This window comes from Pongo abelii, chromosome 14 (genome assembly GCF_028885655.2).
Source record: "Pongo abelii isolate AG06213 chromosome 14, NHGRI_mPonAbe1-v2.0_pri, whole genome shotgun sequence".
Lineage (NCBI taxonomy): Eukaryota > Metazoa > Chordata > Mammalia > Primates > Hominidae > Pongo > Pongo abelii.
The window spans coordinates 96411923-96430790 of NC_071999.2; the positions used below are offsets into that span (position 1 = coordinate 96411923).

At 33.8% G+C, this 18868-nt stretch overlaps 1 long non-coding RNA gene across 1 annotated transcript in view; it reads right to left on the reverse strand.

The window, feature by feature from the left end:
* Nucleotides 1–18868, reverse strand: part of LOC129049697 (uncharacterized) — a 101074-nt gene that overhangs the window by 49533 nt on the left and 32673 nt on the right. The window lies entirely within an intron of this gene.

Consider the following 18868-nt stretch of genomic DNA (forward strand, 5'->3'; position numbering starts at 1 on the left):
AACAGAGCTGAGACCTCAGTGGGGCTGGGCTCCCGCCTAGCCAACAGGTGGCAAAAGATCCAAGTCTATGTTTCAGCTATTAAAGTGGGTTTCTAGCACCTGGGAACCTCAGAGAAAGCAAAAGTGAAGAGTGGCCCTCCCTGCTCTGATTTGGAGAAGTCTCCTCTCACCCTGGAGGTAGCACTAGATAGCCAGTCACAGAGTCCCTGGGCTGTTCACCTGGACACCTTCTTTTTGTTTCTTATGCGTGATCCTTTGCAAGGCTTAAACCATGGAATTGCAACAAACAGAAGAATGTATAATACTCTCACAACAGCCAATGTCAATCCAGAGCTTGATAGAAAGTGAGCCTCTGAGAGCTTCTGTATGGGCTCCGAGGACGGAGCATAGATGATATAATGAAGTACTGTCGGGCTCATGTTCATAGCTGATAATGCCCTCCCAGGGAACAGACCATCCATTTTCAACATCCCATTATCAAGCAGCAGGTTAGGTGATTTTTAAATGTGAGCTTCTTAATAGCCAGATTATGATATGCCTACGGGTCTGAGGAGTGGGAGGCAGGAGGCAGGAATGAATGATTAGACTAGTGCCAGCCAGAAGGACAAAGCTCCAATTCTTCTGTTCAGCGCTGGAGTCTACACAACAAAGAATGATAGTAGCAGGCAGTGTGCGCCTTGCAGGCACGTGTTGACATCCTAATAAAAAATAAAATTCTGATTTTCATTCTAGTTCTGCAAATCATCTTTTTATGGCCCTGTGTTTTTCAAAAAGGAGGGAAAATGCAGGACAGGGGTAGGGGCGGGGGTGGTTTGTTTCTTTCGGTACCTGAAGACAGAAAGATACATCAGAGCCATTTCAGAAGGAGCAAAGAAATATGCAGTAGAGACAGCAGGTGGTATCACATCTGTCAAATTAACTTTGTCCAAATAAATACTTTCTCTACAATCCCCAGCTGTGTGGAAAAGTAGAAACCTGTGAGAGTCTCCCCATGATGACATTGAAAAGAAAGATGCTATTGGTGGTGCCTTGAGATAAAGCAACAAGTTTATGGTTGAGTGTTATGGAATTTTCCTTTTTTTTTTTCTCCTTTATTTCTGCTACAGCATATGTTGTGATCTTTTTTTACTCTTTATTATTAAAATTCAACGGTGGTAGTTACAGTATAATCAGGATCAATGATGGATAATTACCTCCCTTCTCTGCCTTCCTTGCTGTTATTTCTTAGAAGGGAACAGGGGCAGAGATGTCTTTAGAAAATAAAGTGATAAGATAAATTGCTAAACTAGGAGGAACATTAAAGCTTATATACACAAGCACCCTGTGTAATATCCTCAGGAGAACTTTGTAGATTGTCCACAGTGACAGCTATTGGGAGCCAGGGCTAAATTATTACCTACATATTTCTTGGTTAGTGGGCTTCAGTCCTCTACCAAATACAGGTGTCTTGACTTTTTCTGTTATATTTTTATTTCCTTATTAATCTTTCCAGTAACTGCCTCTCTCCCTGAGTACTCTGACTTCTTGCAGTAGCCTGACCAACTTCCCCGGGGAGGCCTAGCTTAAAAGACAGTTATTAAAGAAAACTTTCCCTACTGTTAGTTAGTTTCTCAAAAATTACCTTAGGTACCTGTGCACATCGAAATGAAATTACCTCAATGATCTGGCACTTGTCATTTACATAAAACAATAGTCTTGGGTGTCTAGAAATAAAATGATAGCAGATGAAGACAGTTGTTTCAGTCTGAGAGAGAAATATTAAGAAATGTGTGTATATGGTAGGTGTAAAGCAGATTCAATGATGCTTTTCCGAGATACCTCTCCAGTCATACAAAACAGGTAGTTGCCTATTTGATCTAAGTCTAAAACCATCCATGATTAGGAAATTTTAAAAAAATACGAAATAGGAATTGAGATTCCCTAAAGTTGGGAAAATCATATTGGTCCAATATCCGGTTTGTGTTTTCTTCTTTAGGTAAGCAACAATAAAATGTGTAAAAAGAGCTGATTTCATACAATTGAGAATTTGGAGAAAATGAGCATTAGTTCTAGAAAAGAACATAGAATTGTAATCCTGTACAAGCACACTTTCTATTCCAAAAACTCTCTAATGTAATATATTGCATTTATATAATCATTTCCAGAATATCAAGATGACAATTAGATATGTTTCTGAGAGTCCATTTGTTAATGTGGAAGAAAATCCGCCTTTAATAAAACACAGTCTTTGCACATGGGAAACACTTTGCAGATTTGCTAAATTGAATTATATTGAACTAATGGATGTTTTGAGTAAAAAGAAGAGTGCCTTGTTAGTGATAAAACAATTTTGGAGGAAGTTTCATTTACAACAATCCTCTAGTCCTGTATTATGTACCATTTTCTCCTTTTCGTTAAGAAATGAAAACAGATGCAAACTTCCTGTCATCACAAGGATATCATTGCAACCATTAAGGAGTCCAAATGAATGTATGCCTCAGACTAAGAAGGGCTGCATCAGAGAAATACAGTTCAGTAAAGAGGCTCTCTTCCCAAAGGATAACACACAGGCACATGCACATATAAGGTGAATTGTAAAATTTGGCCTATAATCCTAGTTGCATACCCTTTGCTCCTAAACCTTCTACAGAGACTAATAAGGTTGCTGAAGATTATGAACGTGTAATAATTGAAATGTTTTTCTTCCCATCAGAAATCTCACTTCTCTTAAAATAATCATAATATTTTGAGTGTACACATTTTTAATTCTTTTCTGTGGAAAAAAATACCAAATATTTTATAAGAAAATCAAATAAAAATCTAGTTAAGCTTTTCTTTTAATCTGTTTCCAACTCCCCAAACTCCAGATCTGCCCTTTGTTTTACTATGTAGACAAGAGAGAAAATTATACTTAAAGTTAATTAACGGTTCTAAATTATACAAGTTCACTACAGTATGACAGCTTTTGAAATTTTAATTGAGGATAGTATGAATTGAATCATGAGATAAAAATGTCTATTCATGGTATTTTTTATTATGCTTATATAAAAGAGAAATGTCAGTATAGGTCAATATATTTGCTTTTTAAAATTAAATGACAGAAATAACTCATCCAAGAAAGCAACAGAAAGAGCAGACTTTTTCACGTTGACACTTATGGCATTTGCAAGTGTGACTGATCATAATGTGATAAAATGGCTTCCTTCTGTCAGTCTCTATGTGAGAGGTACAATCGGAAATGGTGTGAACATTTTCTCCTAAGCTATTTCTGTTTCAATTCAAAATCAGAGAACAATGGAACAGCATTTTCTATGCAGGAAAATGCATTGAAATGTAAAGGGGATGTAGTCGCTGAGAATCAGTATTATTAGTTGTCTAATGTCCAGTAGATTGAGCGGTTAAGAGCATAAAGTTTGCAGTAGGATTACCTGAGTTCCACCCACAGCCCCATCCTTTTCTGCCTTTCACACCTCAAGCCAGTTACCTACCTGTTTAAGGCTAAGTTTTATGATGTATACAAATGAATTAAAAATTGCTTCTTAGAAATTTGTTGTAGAAATAAATGATATAATAGACTTAGCACAACACTTGGCAAATAGTGCTTTTAACTTGGTCACATAAAATTAGAAGATAGAACATTTATGTGTTTTTATTTAGCAGTGTTCGTTGTTATGTATGGCTATTTCTTATATAATTTTTCTTGAATGCTTCTATGAATTATGTTTAAGAATATCTATATCCAACAGTTCTTACAAAAGATGATTGTTGTCAATACAGATAACCCTAATTTTTCTCCCAAGAAAGTCAAGCACCTTTGGGAAATCCAGCACAAGTTTTTACTCAGAAAGTTGAAAAATACTGTAATTCCAGCAGTAAAATCACTCTTCTTCATTAACAATACTGTCATTAGAGAAAATTATTTACTAACGTTAAGGCCCATTATGTTTCTGAGTCATGCTACCTACCTGTTTAATGTGTGAGAAGTAAAAAATTATGTAAAAAATTGAAAAACAGGCATGGAAAAACTTTCTACTTTCTAGGTGTTTACTCCTTAATTTATAAACATGCTGAAGCATACATATCAGTAGTTTACATTAAGGGCAACAGAAAACAACAACAACAACAAACGAATAGCTGATATGGTGAGACCTCAGGTTCATTAAAATTATATATACTGAAGATTCTTTAATATGAGGTGAACATACTCTATTTGAGGAACAACTTAAAAACACATTAATCATGTTTTTGTTTGTTTTACACAACATCACCTCCTCACAGAGACCTTAACAGGGCAAAGTGTGCCACTCTGACCAGAATGTCATCTTACCCAGATCAGGACTTTGCAGATGTTTTATGATTTTTATTATACTTAGACAGAATTTCCTTACTTTTGGACCAGTGTGTTATACAAAATCACCAGGATGTTTGGTCTTCCTAGGTGCTCACTTTATGAAGGCAGATTTCATGTAGATTTAAACATTTGTAGCACAGATGTTCTGTGGGTAATACATCACACTCCTGGAATACCCAGTGCTGTTTGTTTTGTCTAGCTGTTCAGACATTTATAATCATTTTTATAATTTTCACAAAGGTCATAAGGAACTTTCAGTATTTGCAAATATACAGTTATGGGAACTCAGCAATATTAAAATGCCATTGACTACATATTAGCAAACATTCAGATGACTGACTAGGTTATATAAAGAACCTTGAAAGCATAAAGCATAATATGATTGGAAGTTTGGCTGTATTGGAGTTTAGTCAATTAGAAAACACTTCAATAAAAAGACAAGTAAATTAGATTTCCCCAGATTCAAAGGTAAAAATAAATGTAAGAAAAATGCTATGTCATATGAAAAAATATTTTGTAATGAAACTGCTTTTAGACAATCACAAATAGGTTGTTAAAAGGAATCAATTTTTACACTTCCTAAAATATTTATAAGCAATTATTTTAAAAGTAACTTCATGAACCACAATAGCATATAGTGAAACATGAACAATTCGTAGATGAATGTAAATAATCAATAATTAAGAATCCTATGCCGGGCGCGGTGGCTCAGGCCTGTAATCCCAGCACTTTGGGAGGCTGAGGAGGGCGGATCACGAGGTCAGGAGATGAGACCATCCTGGTTAACACGGTGAAACCCCGTCTCTACTAAAAATACAAAAAATTAGCTGGGCGTGGTGGCGGGCGCCTGTAGTCCCAGCTACTCGGGAGGCTGAGGCAGGAGAATGGTGTGAACCCGGGAGGCGGAGCTTGCAGTGAGCCGAGACCGCGCCACTGCACTCCAGCCTGGGCGAAAGAGCGAGACTGTGTCTCAAAAAAAAAAAAAAAAAAAAAAAAAAAAAAAAAAAAAGATCCTTCCTGGCATTTCCTTTAGTATCTGGAATAATACATTTTCTAAATAATCCATTAATCTCTACGTTATTTATGTTTTCCACAAATGTTTAAAGCTAATGATATAATTTAAGCTTTTAGAATACTACAGAGCTCCAAATGTCAATAATTATATGTTTTTTCAATAATTATATGTTTTTTCACGTATGTATCCGAAGTACACAGGAAATTGCTTTGGCATTGCTCAGTAGAAAAGGAAGGAAAAACTTAGTATACTCTGGAAACGGTTGTCAGTTACTATGCCTCTGAACAAAGTCCTGTTGAAACTATTTAGTCCCTTCAATAATATATATTTTTATTTTCTTGCATATTTTTATGTATGTGTCACATATTTTCTTAAGTATACACTCTGTATTTTTTGTTTAATATACCCTTGAAAACAAAACAGTACTTTAAATACAAACTCCTGGACTTAACAATATTTCTTTTTGCTGGAATTTAGAGAGTATAATACTCACTGTCATTTTCATTTCTGTGCTGAAGTGAAGCTTAAGAACAGTTATCCTAAAGTTTGCATGCTGTAGACATAAAAGGATATGGCTGCTTCTTATCTAGAGCAGAGGATAAACTCGAATGGCCCTGGGAGGTTCTATTCGGCATAAGAATAAACTTACAGTGAACTCCAATGACTGCAGAAAAGCGCTGTCAATCCTTTTCCAGGACTTGGAAGAGAGGGACTAATGCCAATAGAGCTGCCTGAGCTCATGACAGAGAATGATTCTACCCCAGTGACAAGACTTTCAAAGTTCCCTATTTTGTTTCATCTGAAATTCCAGAAAAACTGAAGAAATCAAGATATTAAAGTGATATTATAAATGCTATTTCCAGAGTTCACAACATAAAAATAGACAGTAAACTTCATTGTTGTACCAACTGCTTTAGAAAATATTTAAATGCGGTCTTTATAGAATGACATACAGTTTCATTCATTTCTTCATCTTGCTGCACAACTGAATCAATAGATGACTAGCGTAAGTCTAAAAATTGTCCACTTGAGGCTATTTTAGATATGCCTCAGGAATTTCAATGTTGCCCCACTTTTATCACGCTTTTAAAACTGATTTAAGAATTTGTCTTTTCATTTTATATTCTTTTTATAAATTTATATCAGAAGAGTGAAATAAATCACTCAGAAGTACAAAAATGCCAATGTATGAAGTTGGAGACATTGCCAAAATATAATAGCAAGCAGCAGCATCGTATAATACCTCAAAATGTTCTTTCACCAGTTGAGGTATAAAAATCTGAATCTGGCATGCAAAAGAAAATAAGGATGTGAATGTGCAATGCATGACAGTTGTGTGAACGTTGAAAGAAAGTGAAGGATATTTTACAAGACAAGCTCGTCCCATCTCTTGAAGAACTAAAGAAAATCGTATTCACACTTGTAAATGAAGGAAAAAATGTTAAGCAGAATTACTAGATGCAGGAACGGAATATATCACAAAAAGCTCTGAATCATTTAAAACTCACCTTTCTCTCCGTACTTTTTGTCCTTGGTGTTTGTCATATATGTTTACTATTTAGAAATTTTTATGACTTAATACTTAACTCTGAGATACACCACACCTGTCAACACCCTTGCTATAATTTTTTGTACAAGTGAGTTTACTATTTAGAAATTTCTATGACTTAATATTTGACTCGGAAATATTCCTCATCTGTCAATACCCTTGCTATAATTTTTTGTACAAGTGAGCTGTGGTTTGTGGAACTCTATCTAAGAATAAAATACTTTCCTACCTATTACCATGGTTTTACATTTGTCTGATTTTTCACAGTTCTTTGTAATATATGAAAATAACTTTTACTTAGGAGGTATCCTAGTATTTTTGCATATAACTTTTCTAGGTATAAGGTAAACTTCACGAAAAACATAGAAATCATTTCTTTGTCCTCAGAAAATTTTTGCAACATTGGATTTTACCTTCTATTCTTTTCTGGAATAAAAAGTAAAATTAAGGCTAGAAAACAATAATGTATATTTGATAGCCAAAGACCAGCCAGATTGCCAGGAATATAGAATTTCCATGAAGAAATAATGATGCATGTTGTTAAGAGGGAAAGTTGAGGGGCATATTATGGCAAATCTTAACTATAAACCAAATGAATTTGGTTTAATTCAATAACAAAGGATCACTGAAAATTTGCCGGACAAAAGTTGTTGTGATTATAGAAGTTGAATATGACACAAATGATTGAGAGTCAAAAGCAGGCAAGTTGGAATTCACTTTTAGTAATACTGAAATGAGATGAAAAGCCTATAAAGTTGATACAATTAAGAATAATAACACGGAAAAGAGAAGAGAGATTTTTTGTGTGTGTGCAGATTGATGATGACTCCAGTGGCATTCGCTTAATATTTATAATTTGTATTTTTTCTCTGTAAATGAGATTCTGTGCTTTCAAAGTCCCCAGGTGAGGATGATACAATTAGTTCAGAGACCAGTTTGATTAGCATGTCTTCAAAGTAAGGAACTTGTACCATGTGAAAGTATTATGTGTTCCACTTACTTAGAAAAAAAAAAAGCATCCAAAGCATTTTTAATAAGGTCTCCTGATTATTTGGATGCACATCAAAGAAGAATATTTTCAATAAAAGTAATTTTTCTTGACGAAAAAAAATTTGTTCTTGAACAAAAAAAGTTCATGTTTTGTTAAATACATGGTAATAGTGATTGATTTCCAAATTCATAACACTTCTATTTATCATCTATTATCGATCTATGTATCTATCTATCTATTTATCCAGTAATCTTCCAGTGTTTTTTCCTCATTGCAATTTTTTTCTTTACTGATAATTGAGTTCAAGGTTAGAGAGGCAATAAAACAATCAGTAATTCATTGTTTGTTTTAAACTGGATAGAATGTACTAATGGAAGTTAAAAGATAAACATCTTAATGACAAAGGTTGAAAAATAAATATGAAATATTTCACAATATTTATATATAATGTCTTATTATATAAGAAAACCGAAATTGTTTATAATAAAGACAATATCCAAAGGTAGCAATAGAAAACAATTTCATAGGGATTATATTTGTATGAAGATAGTTTGGGTCAAAAACATTTTAAAGTTCAAACTTTGAAATTGCATAACAAGTTTAAACTATTTGAAGGTGATTACAAATATCCAGGTCATTACACTGAGAAATGTTTTCTAATGATCTGATCCTACACTTTGAAAACTATATTGTTTGTTAGGTAGGACATTTTCTATTTGCGTTTCTCGTACAATCAAGGTAATATCTTGCATGATTTATCTTTTCAAGGAGTTGACAGTCTCATTGAGGAGAGAAAAGTCACAAATAGGAAATACAGACTCATTAAGAGTTAATGGGTGCAGCACACCAGCATGGCACATGTAGACATATGCAACTAACCTGCACATTGTGCACATGTACCCTAAAACTTAAAGTATACTACTAATAATAATAATAATAAAAAGAGTTACATATTGAAGTACACTCTAGAGGTTTAGTAAAAGTGCATTTGATCATTCCAGCTCTTGACATTTGAGGATTCCAAAGCCTATTTGTTAAAGAAATTTGCTTCATCTGTTTTTAGATATGTATTCTTACTAAAAAAAAAAGATTAAAAAATAGAAAATAGAATTTAGAATAAACATGATTTACCATTATGATTATATTTTAATGTGAGTATATCTACATTATGAGCATCAAATTAATCTTATTATCGTTGTTCTCAAGTATAATTAACTGCTTTGAAGTCCAAGATGGAAATGTGATTATTTCAAAAAGACAGACATTTTAAAATAATGTACTATAGAACCCTATGCCTCTTTCAAAGATAAATTGGTATTAAGAATATTCCAATAATAGAGTGATAATAGCCTTAGAAAGTCTTTATATAAAATAAAGATTTTCTATTTTTTGCATTTTGGAATAACCTAATATAAAATTTGGTGGTTATAGAGTTGTTCTAACTCAAATCTTCAATCATTGTAAAGTTTATTGTTTATAGCAAATAGACAATTGCTCTTCAATTAATTTTGAAAATATATATTTTTCCAAAAATATTTAATCCATGATGTAAATTTGTTGGTAAAAATGATCTTATGTATTTTTTAAAGTTATATTGATATTTATGTCATATTCACGTATAATTATTAAGCCCTCACATTAGATTCCTTTACATGAGGTCAGTACTGAGCACTTAAATGTGTAATAGTCACATTAGTTTGACTTTCTTATTTACTTTTTTCCTCAGACAAACTTAAATATAAATGAAATTTACCATATATTTTTACTGTGGTTTAGCTTTCAAATTTTACCTTTTAAAATAAGAAAACATTAATTTTATTTTGCTATCAGTGGTTAAATGAAATTAACCTACATATTTTATCATTTAAAAAAATGTTTTTATATCTCACATTTGCCATGGGGGATCCCTTTTCTCATTTCTAATTTTTCTTATAGTAGGAATCTGTGAGTGATACAATCTTAGTCTTTCTCTGTATAAATATATGATATTATATTATGAATCATAAAAATGTACCTTAACTGGTATAAAAATTTAGATTAATAAGATTTCCCTCAATATTTGGGAGATATTTCAATTTTATTCTATTATCCATTTTGGTGGTGAAAAAATCTTCCCCAAATTTTTCCTCTTTGCGATTTATCTTTCTGCTGAGTAGGTTTTAAAATAGTGTCTTTATTTTTATGCTCTGGAATTTCACAAAATATGTATTTAATATAATAATTCATCCTACCTGGAATGCAGAATGCCTTTACTTCTAATCCATGTCCTTTTTTCTGAAAAAAATTTCATCCATTTTACTTTAAATATTACTTTTGCATATGTATCCATTCTGTTTCCTATCTTAATCAAATTCTCTCACAGCTCATTGCATTCTTCAGTCCTGTCTTTTGATTAACTCAGATCAGTCCTGGCTTGGTTGAGAGGCAGTAGCAGAGTGGTTAAAAATACCTAATCTGGAACCAGATTTTATGGCTGCATGAAGCTCCAGGTCTGCCTTGTAAGGTGTATGAAATACAGGAATGATAGGATCTAATACAAGGTGCTTTTAAGTGAGTGTGATGCTTCATATACGGATAAGTACATAATGAATGATAGGTAGTATTACACCGTCAGTTTTGTTTTTTATCAGTAACTGTATTTTTCATTTCCAATATTTCTTTCCTTTTTTTTTTTTTTTTTTCGAGACGGAGTCTTGCTCTGTTGCCAGACTGGAGTGCAGTGGCACGATCTCGGCTCACTGTAACCTCCGCCTCCAGGGTTCAAGCTATTCCCCTGCCTCAGCCTCCCGAGTAGCCGGGACTACAGGCGCGCACCACCATGTCTGGCTAATTTTTTTTGTATTTTAGTAGAGATGGGGTTTCACCCTGTTGGCCAGGATGATCTCGATCTCCTGACCTCGTGATCTGCCCATCTTGGCCTCCCAAAGTGCTGGAATTATAGGCATGAGCCACCGCGCCCCACCTCAATATTTCTTTTTCTAATGGCTGCCTATTTCCATGTTTTACTTAGTATATTTTTATTAGTTTACCGATTTTTCTTAAGCCTAAACATACTTCTTATATTATTTTTTAAAATAAACTTTTATATTATAAGTTCTACATTTATTAGTTTAATGCTCCAAATATGCTGGGAGCAGTGTCTCGTGCCTGTGATTCCAGCTACTTAGGAGGCTGAGGTTGGAGTATCGCTTGAGCCCAGGACATTGCGACCACCCTCGAGAACATAGTGAGATGTGGTGTCTAAATAATAATAAAAATAAAAAATATTAGCAAGTCATGGTGGTGCGTGCCTTTGATCCTAGCTATTCTAGAGTACAAGGCAAGAGGATAACTTGACCCTAAGAGTTCAATGCTGCAGTGAGCTATGATCATACTACTGCACTTCAGCCTGGCCAACAGAATGAGACCCCATCTCTTAAAAATGATTATGATAATAATAAAGAATGTTCCAAATATGTGTTTTGCAATTGGAGTTTCTTAGCTTAAGTAGATAATTTTGTTGTTATTGGAGTAGTTGTTTTATTTTTATTTATGCCTTAGATTTAAAAAAAAATGACTTTTCTCTATGTGCATACCTCAAAATCTAGCATCTTTGAAGGGATTTGACTCATCACAACTACAATAATGATTTGTAATTCTAATATTGTAGCAGTATGGGATATTTCATTATCTAGTCAATGGTAACATTCTTTAGTTCCTAGTCACCTGACAATATCTATGGACTCCTAATTCCCAAGACCTGCAAGCTATTATAAGCCTGAAACTAAGAGCTTGGTGCATAGCATTTCACTGGGACTTTTTTTCCACAAGTGGAAACTCCTCTTCAAAATCCCTGAATACAAGCAGAGTTTGTCTCTAGACTACTTTTTGCGTGGAGCTGTCATATTCCCTGTTACTGCCTGGACGCTTTGTTTCTGCTTCCAGATCTGGATTCCAACATGCTGTGGCATGCTTGTAGATTCATCCGCGCTCAATAATACTGTCTCTCAATTTAATTTCCAAATGGTGAAATATTTGTTTTTCAACATTGGCTATGCTATTTGACAATCTGTTTATTGTTCTTGGGTATTCCCTCTGTTACACACATGAATATAAATGTACTTTTCTTTGTAATTACATGTTTTGAGGAAGACAGAAATGACAAATCATTACATTTGACCCATCTGACTATGGGCTTTACAATACTAGCCAGAAGGAAGCCATCTAAATAAAATAGGCATAGATTTAAAAAATAGTAAAAATAAAAATTAAAAGACAAATAGTATTTAAAAAAAAAACAGTCAAAATGAGATAACAGAAAACATGTTAATATCTGACCAAGTGGTACCACAGGCCTATTTTAATAAGCTGGGTAAAAAAAAGACATTACATAATAAAGATAATTACCGTGCACAAAAAAGGAAAAAAGTTATAAAATTCTATATGCCCATAAATATGTAACACTTTTCTCTTACAAAAAAGCAAAAAACTTAGAAAAATAAACAAAATTAACAAAAGCACAGTTGTAAAGCGTGATTTTACTTTATTCATGTTTAAAAGACCAGATTGAAAAATATTAATTGAAATATGTTTATATATACATATATTTATGTGTGTATATGCATATGAATACATGTGTACATGTGTATATTTGAAAAAGTGAAAAACAAAAATAATTGACAAAAAATATGTCTGATCAAAAGGAATACATTTTAAATGTATATATTACTAAAAGGAGTGATTTATTACTTTATAACTTTAAAAAATCAAAAAGAAAATAAAAATCAATATTGCAAGAGATGTCTGCAAGCTAGTAGAATAGGCACTTTCTAGGATAATCCTTCCACAGAAGCATCAATTTTGATAACTACCCACAGACCCACAGGCAAGAGTACCTTTGTGAGAGTCTGTGAGCCCAGCAGTGAAGTTTCAGCACACCATTGGAGAAAAAAGTCTGAGAATAGATGCACTGAAGAAGGTAAGAACCGTTTCACTTTTGAATTTCCCCTCCTCCCAAGGCAGCACAGCTTAGTGCCAAGGTAAACCTGTTTGGTTACTATTTTCTCCCACAGGGGAAAGCGAGAGTGTAGGAAGTGCCCTGTTTTCCCAGCCATACTGGACAAAGCCCGAAGAGATGCTGACTTCTTTCTTGCTCCACACAGAATACTGAGGTGATCAGGACAGTTGAGGGATTAAGAAAGGATGAGAACAGAGAAGAGTCGACTCTAACAATTGCTGTGAAGTTTCCATTAGGAAGACTGCCATGGGCTGTTTTGAATGCTTTTCCTGTGGACCCTCCCCTCAACTGGCTGACGGGTACCCAAGTGCTCCATATGCCTCAACCCTTCCTCCCCAGCGCAGCTCTCAGGGGATATCCCAGTGGATGGTGCAAGTATCTTGCACAGACTAGTTTCAGTCAGCACGATGGGGAGAAGGCACACAAACTTGAGCATTTCATGGTATTACCCTAAGGAAAGCAAACAAGAGGTTCTCAGCACCTGGCTTGGCTTTGTGTGATTGATAGAAGTCATTCAATCTTAAAAGTTTTCCCCAAAAAGGAACAAAAATTGTGAAGTAAACACAAATATAAAAAATGTCTGAGGGAGACTTGGAACTCTTAGGCACACTAACTGGTGAAAGCATTTTCCTCCTGAAGCCAGTTAGCAAAAACTGGAGAAGATGACTTCTTCAAATGCCAAATGCAAGACTTCAAGAACATAAAAAAATGAATAAAATATGACACACCAAAGGAGCACAATATTTTAGTAACTGACTCAACAAAATGAAGACATATGAATTGCTTGAAAAAGAATTCAAAATAGGTATTTTAACAGAGTACGGTAAACTACAAGAGAACACAGATGACTCAATGATGCCAGAAAAATAATAGATAAACAAAATAAGAAGTTTAATGAGGATATAGAAATCATAAAAAAGAACCAAAGAGAAATTCTGAAGCTGGAAAACAAAATTAATAAAATTATAGACAATAGTGAGTGCCAACAGAGGACATACAAAGCAGATGTAAAAGTCTGTGAACTTGAAGAAAAGTCAATTGAAAATATTTTGTCAGGAGATAAAAAATATCAAATAATAGAAAGGAATAAAGGAAGCCTGTGAGATTTACAGGGAACCATCAAGACAACTACCTTACACATTAGGACAGTCCCTGAAGGAGAAGAGAGAAAGGTACGGAAAGCTTATTCAAATAAATAATGGCTGAAAACTCCCCATTCTGAGTTGGATGTGAGTATACAGGTATATAAAGAATAAAGTTCTTTAAGCAGTTTCAACCCGAAGATTTCATGAAGACAATAATCAAACTATCAAAAATTTAAGACAAAGAGAGAATTTCTCAAGTAGCAAAAAAAAGAGATTACTATATATAGGAGACTGTTAAGTAGGAGAAGTCTCTGCTAAATCTTCACTAGCCTGGGAGACAGCAGGATGATATATTCAAACTACAGAATGGAAAAACAAAAACAAAAACCTCCAGCAAACTACCAACAAAAATTCTACCTGGCAAATATTTTCTTGCAAAAAGAAGGGAAGATTAAACATTTTTTACAAACAAAAGCTGAGAGCTCGTTACCACTTGATCTGACACACAGGAAATGTTAGAGAGTTTATTAACCTAAAATTAAAGGACACTAGTAACAGAAAAACATATGCTGGAATAAAATATGCTGTAAAACATGCTAGAAAATGTAATTACATAGTTAAATTTAGAATACTCTAATACTGCAATGGTAGTCTGTAAATCACTTATTATTGTAGCATAAAGCTCAAAAGACAAAACTAGGAAAAATAACTAAAATTATAACAATTTGTATGAGTACACAATATAAAAAGATGTAAATTGTGATAAGAAAAACATAAAATGTCAAAGAGGAAAGTAAAAGTGTAGAGATTTTGTATTCCATAAAAGCTAAGTTGTTATTAACATAAAATAATCTGTTATAACAAATTGTTTTATGTAATCCTCATGGTAACAACAAAAAGAGAACATAAGTAGATACACATAGGATAAAGAGAAAGGAATCAAATCACACCACTACAGAAAATCATCGAGTCATAAAGGAAGACTCAAATTTAGGAATAAAGAAACAAAATATATATTTTAAAGCCAAAATAATGACAATATTTAGTTCTGACCAAATAATAATTACTTTAAGTGTAAACTGATGAAATTCTCTAGTCAAAAGACATATACTAGCTGAATGAAAAACAAAATGCAACTAGCATATGCTGCTTACAAGAGATTCACTTCAGTTTTAAGGGCACAGATAGATTAAAAGTGAGGAGACAGAAAAAGATATTCAAAGTCAATGGAAACCAGAAGAGAGCGGGGTAACTACAATCATTTCAAACAAAGTAGACTTTAAGTAAAAAACTTAAGAAATTGTGATTTTTTCTTTTAGATTTTACATATTCAAAATTATTGTTTTCAAATAAAGTTTGCTCTTCCTTTAATGTTTATCTTGGCTATATTTTATTTTTATAATTACATTAAACATAACAAAATAAAAAAAACATTTTGGATAATAGTGATTATAATATACCTCTGACTCCTTTCTTATTTTAATAGAGAAATGAGTCAGACTTTTACAGTTTATTGCAATGCATGTTGTTATTTATAGTTAAAAAGAGCTAATTTAATTAAGTGGAAAGATTTTTCTCTAAGAACTGGAAAAGGACAAGGATGCTCACTCTCATCACTTTTATTTAACATAGTATGAGAAATCCTAATCAGAGAAGCCAGGCAAGAGAAAGAAATATGGAGCATACAAATTAGAAAAGAGAAAGTCAAATTGTTCCTCCTTTGTGGAAGTTATCATCTTACATATTTTTTAAAATCCCTATAAACTCTACCGAAAAAACTTTCAGAACTGGTAAAGTATATTTAGCAAAGTTTCAGGATACAAAATCAGCACACAAAAATCAGTAGCATTTCTATACACCAATCACAAAAATAAATCAAACAAGCAATTCTATTTATAATAAGTTACAAAAAACACCCAGGAATAAATTTAAATGAGGAGGTGATATATATCTACAATAAAAACTACAAAACACTGTGGAAAAAAAAATTGAGGACACACAAAATGGAAAGACATTCATTTTCATGGATTGAAAGCATTAATATGGTTCAAATTATCATACTAACTAAAGCGATTTGTAGATTCTGTGCAATTTCTATGAAAACACCAATGGCATTCTTCACAAAATGGGAAAACAATGTTATAAATCATATGGAACCACAACAGACCCTAAATAGTCAAAGCAACCCTGAGCAGAAAAATACAAACCTGGAGGCATCACACTACCTGACTTCCAATTATTCTACAAAGCTATAATAACCAAATAAGCATTGTAGAGACGTAAAAACAGACACATGGACTAATGGAACAGAAGAGAATGGCCAGATATAAATCTATGCATTTATAGACAAATCATTGTTGACAAAGGCGGCAAGAGCAGACAATGGTGAAAGGGAAGTGTCTTTAATAAACAACTATTTATCAAAGAATGGAAAAACCAAGTAACCATATGCAGAAGAATGAAACTAGACCCCTATCTCTCATTATATAGAAAAATCAAATTAAAATATGTCAAAGACTTAAATCTCTTACCTGAAACTACAAAATAGCTAGAATAAAACATTGAGGAAACACAGCAGAACACTGGTCTGAGCAAAGATTTTTTGTGTAAGACCTCAAAGCACAGACAACAAAAGTAGAAATGGACAGTTGGGATTATATCAAGATACAGAGCTTCTGCACAGCAAAGAAAAAGTAAACAAAGCCAAGAGAGAACCCACACAGTAAGAGTAAATATTTGCAGACTATCCATCTGACAAGAGATTAATAACCAGAATATATATGAAACTCAAACAACTCAATAGCAAAAACAAACAAATAATCTGAGTTAAAAATTGGCAAAAGATCTGACCAGAAATTTCTCAAAATAAGAAATGAAAAATTCTCAACATCGCTAGTCATCAAATGAATTCATACAATGAAATATCATCCTACCCTAGTTAAAAATTGCTTTTTTTAAAAAAACACAAGGAATAATAGATGCTGGCAAGGAGATGGAGAAAAAGTAACACTTGTACACTGTTTGGGGAGATATAAATTAATACAACCACTATGGAAAATGAGGTTCCTCTAAAAATTACAAAAAGCACTGATATGATATAGGATTTCCACTACTGGACTTATTATAAAAAAAGAAAATCAACGTATTCAAGAGTTATCTGCACTCTCGTGTTTATTGCAGCCCTGTTCACCATAGCCAAGGTACAGAATCAATTAAAGTGTCCATCAGTTGATGAAAGAAGAGACAAAATATGGTTGTATTAGTCCATTCTCACATTACACAAAAAAATTCCCTGAGACCGGGTAATTTATAAAGAAAAGAAGTTTAATTGGCTCACGGTTCCACAGGCTGTACAGGAAGCATAATGCTGACATCTGTTCAGCTGCTGGGGAGGCCTCAGGAAGCTTACAACCATAGGGGAAAACAAAGGGGGAGCAAGATGTCTTATATGGCAGGAGCAAGAGCAAGAAAGAGGAAGAGTGGTACTACATACTTTTTTTTTTTTTTTTTTTTAATTATACTTTAAGTTCTGGGGTCCATGTGCAGAATCTGCAGGTTTGTTATCTAGGTATACACGTGCCATGGTGGTTTGCTGCACCCATAAACCGGTCACCTACATTAGGTATTTCTCCTAATGCTATCCCTCCCCTAGTCCCCCACCCCCCAACAAGCCCTGATGTGTGACGTTCCCCACCCTGTGTCCACGTGTTCTCATTATTCAACTCCCAGTTATCAGTGAGAAAATGTGGCGTTTGGTTTTCTGTTCTTGTGTTAGTCTGATGAGAATGATGGTTTCCAGCAGTTTCATCTATGTCCCTGCAAAGAATATGAACTCATCCTTTTTTATGACTGCATAGTATTCCATGGTGTATATGTGCCACATTTTCTTTATCTGGTCTATCATTGATGGACATTTGGGTTGGTTCCAAGTCTTTGCTATTGTGAATACTGCCACAATAAATAGGTTGTTCAGTTCCCATGTAGTTGTCCAGTTTTGAGTGAGTTTCTTAATCTTGGGTTCTGATTTGATTGCACTGTGGTCTGAAACTGTTATGATTTCCGTATTTTGCATTTGCTGAGGAGTGTTTTACTTCCAATTATGTGATCAATTTTAGAATAAGTGCGATGAGTTGCTGAGAAGAATGTATATTCTGTTGATTTGGGGTGGAGAGTTTTGTAGATGTCTATTAGGTCCACTTGGTCCAGAGCTGAGTTCAAGTCCTGAATATCCTTGTTAATTTCCTGTCTCGTTGATCTTTGACAGTGGGGTGTTAAAGTCTCCCACTATTATTGTGTGGGAGTCTAAGTCTCTTTGTAGGTCTCTAAGAACTTGCTTTAACCAGATCTCACGAGAACTCACTCACTATCATGAGAACAGCACAGCAGCAAGGGCAATGGTGATAAACATTTCATGATAAACTGCCTTCAGGATCCAATCACTTCCCACCAGGCTCCACCTCCAACATTGGGGATTACAAATGTATATAAGATTTGGGCAAGGACAGAGATCAAAACCATATCAGTGGTCTATATACACAATGGAATATTATTCTGTCATAAAAATAGTAGTAAAATTTTGTCATTTGCAGCAACATGGATGAAATTGGCAGTCATTATATTAAGTAAACTATGACAAGCACAGAAAAACAAATACTGCATGGTCTCACTCATATATGGGAGCTAAAAAATTAGATCTCATGAAGATAGAGTATATTGGTAGTTACCAAAAGCTAGGTAGCTGAGGGGGAAGAGAGGGATGAAGATAAGTTGATTAATTTATACAAATACACAGTTAGAAAAATATAAGACAGTGTTCGATAGATCTGTAGGGTAACTATCATTAGTAATTATTTATTTTACTTGTAAAAATAGCCAGAAAAAGCAATTTGAATGTTACTTGCA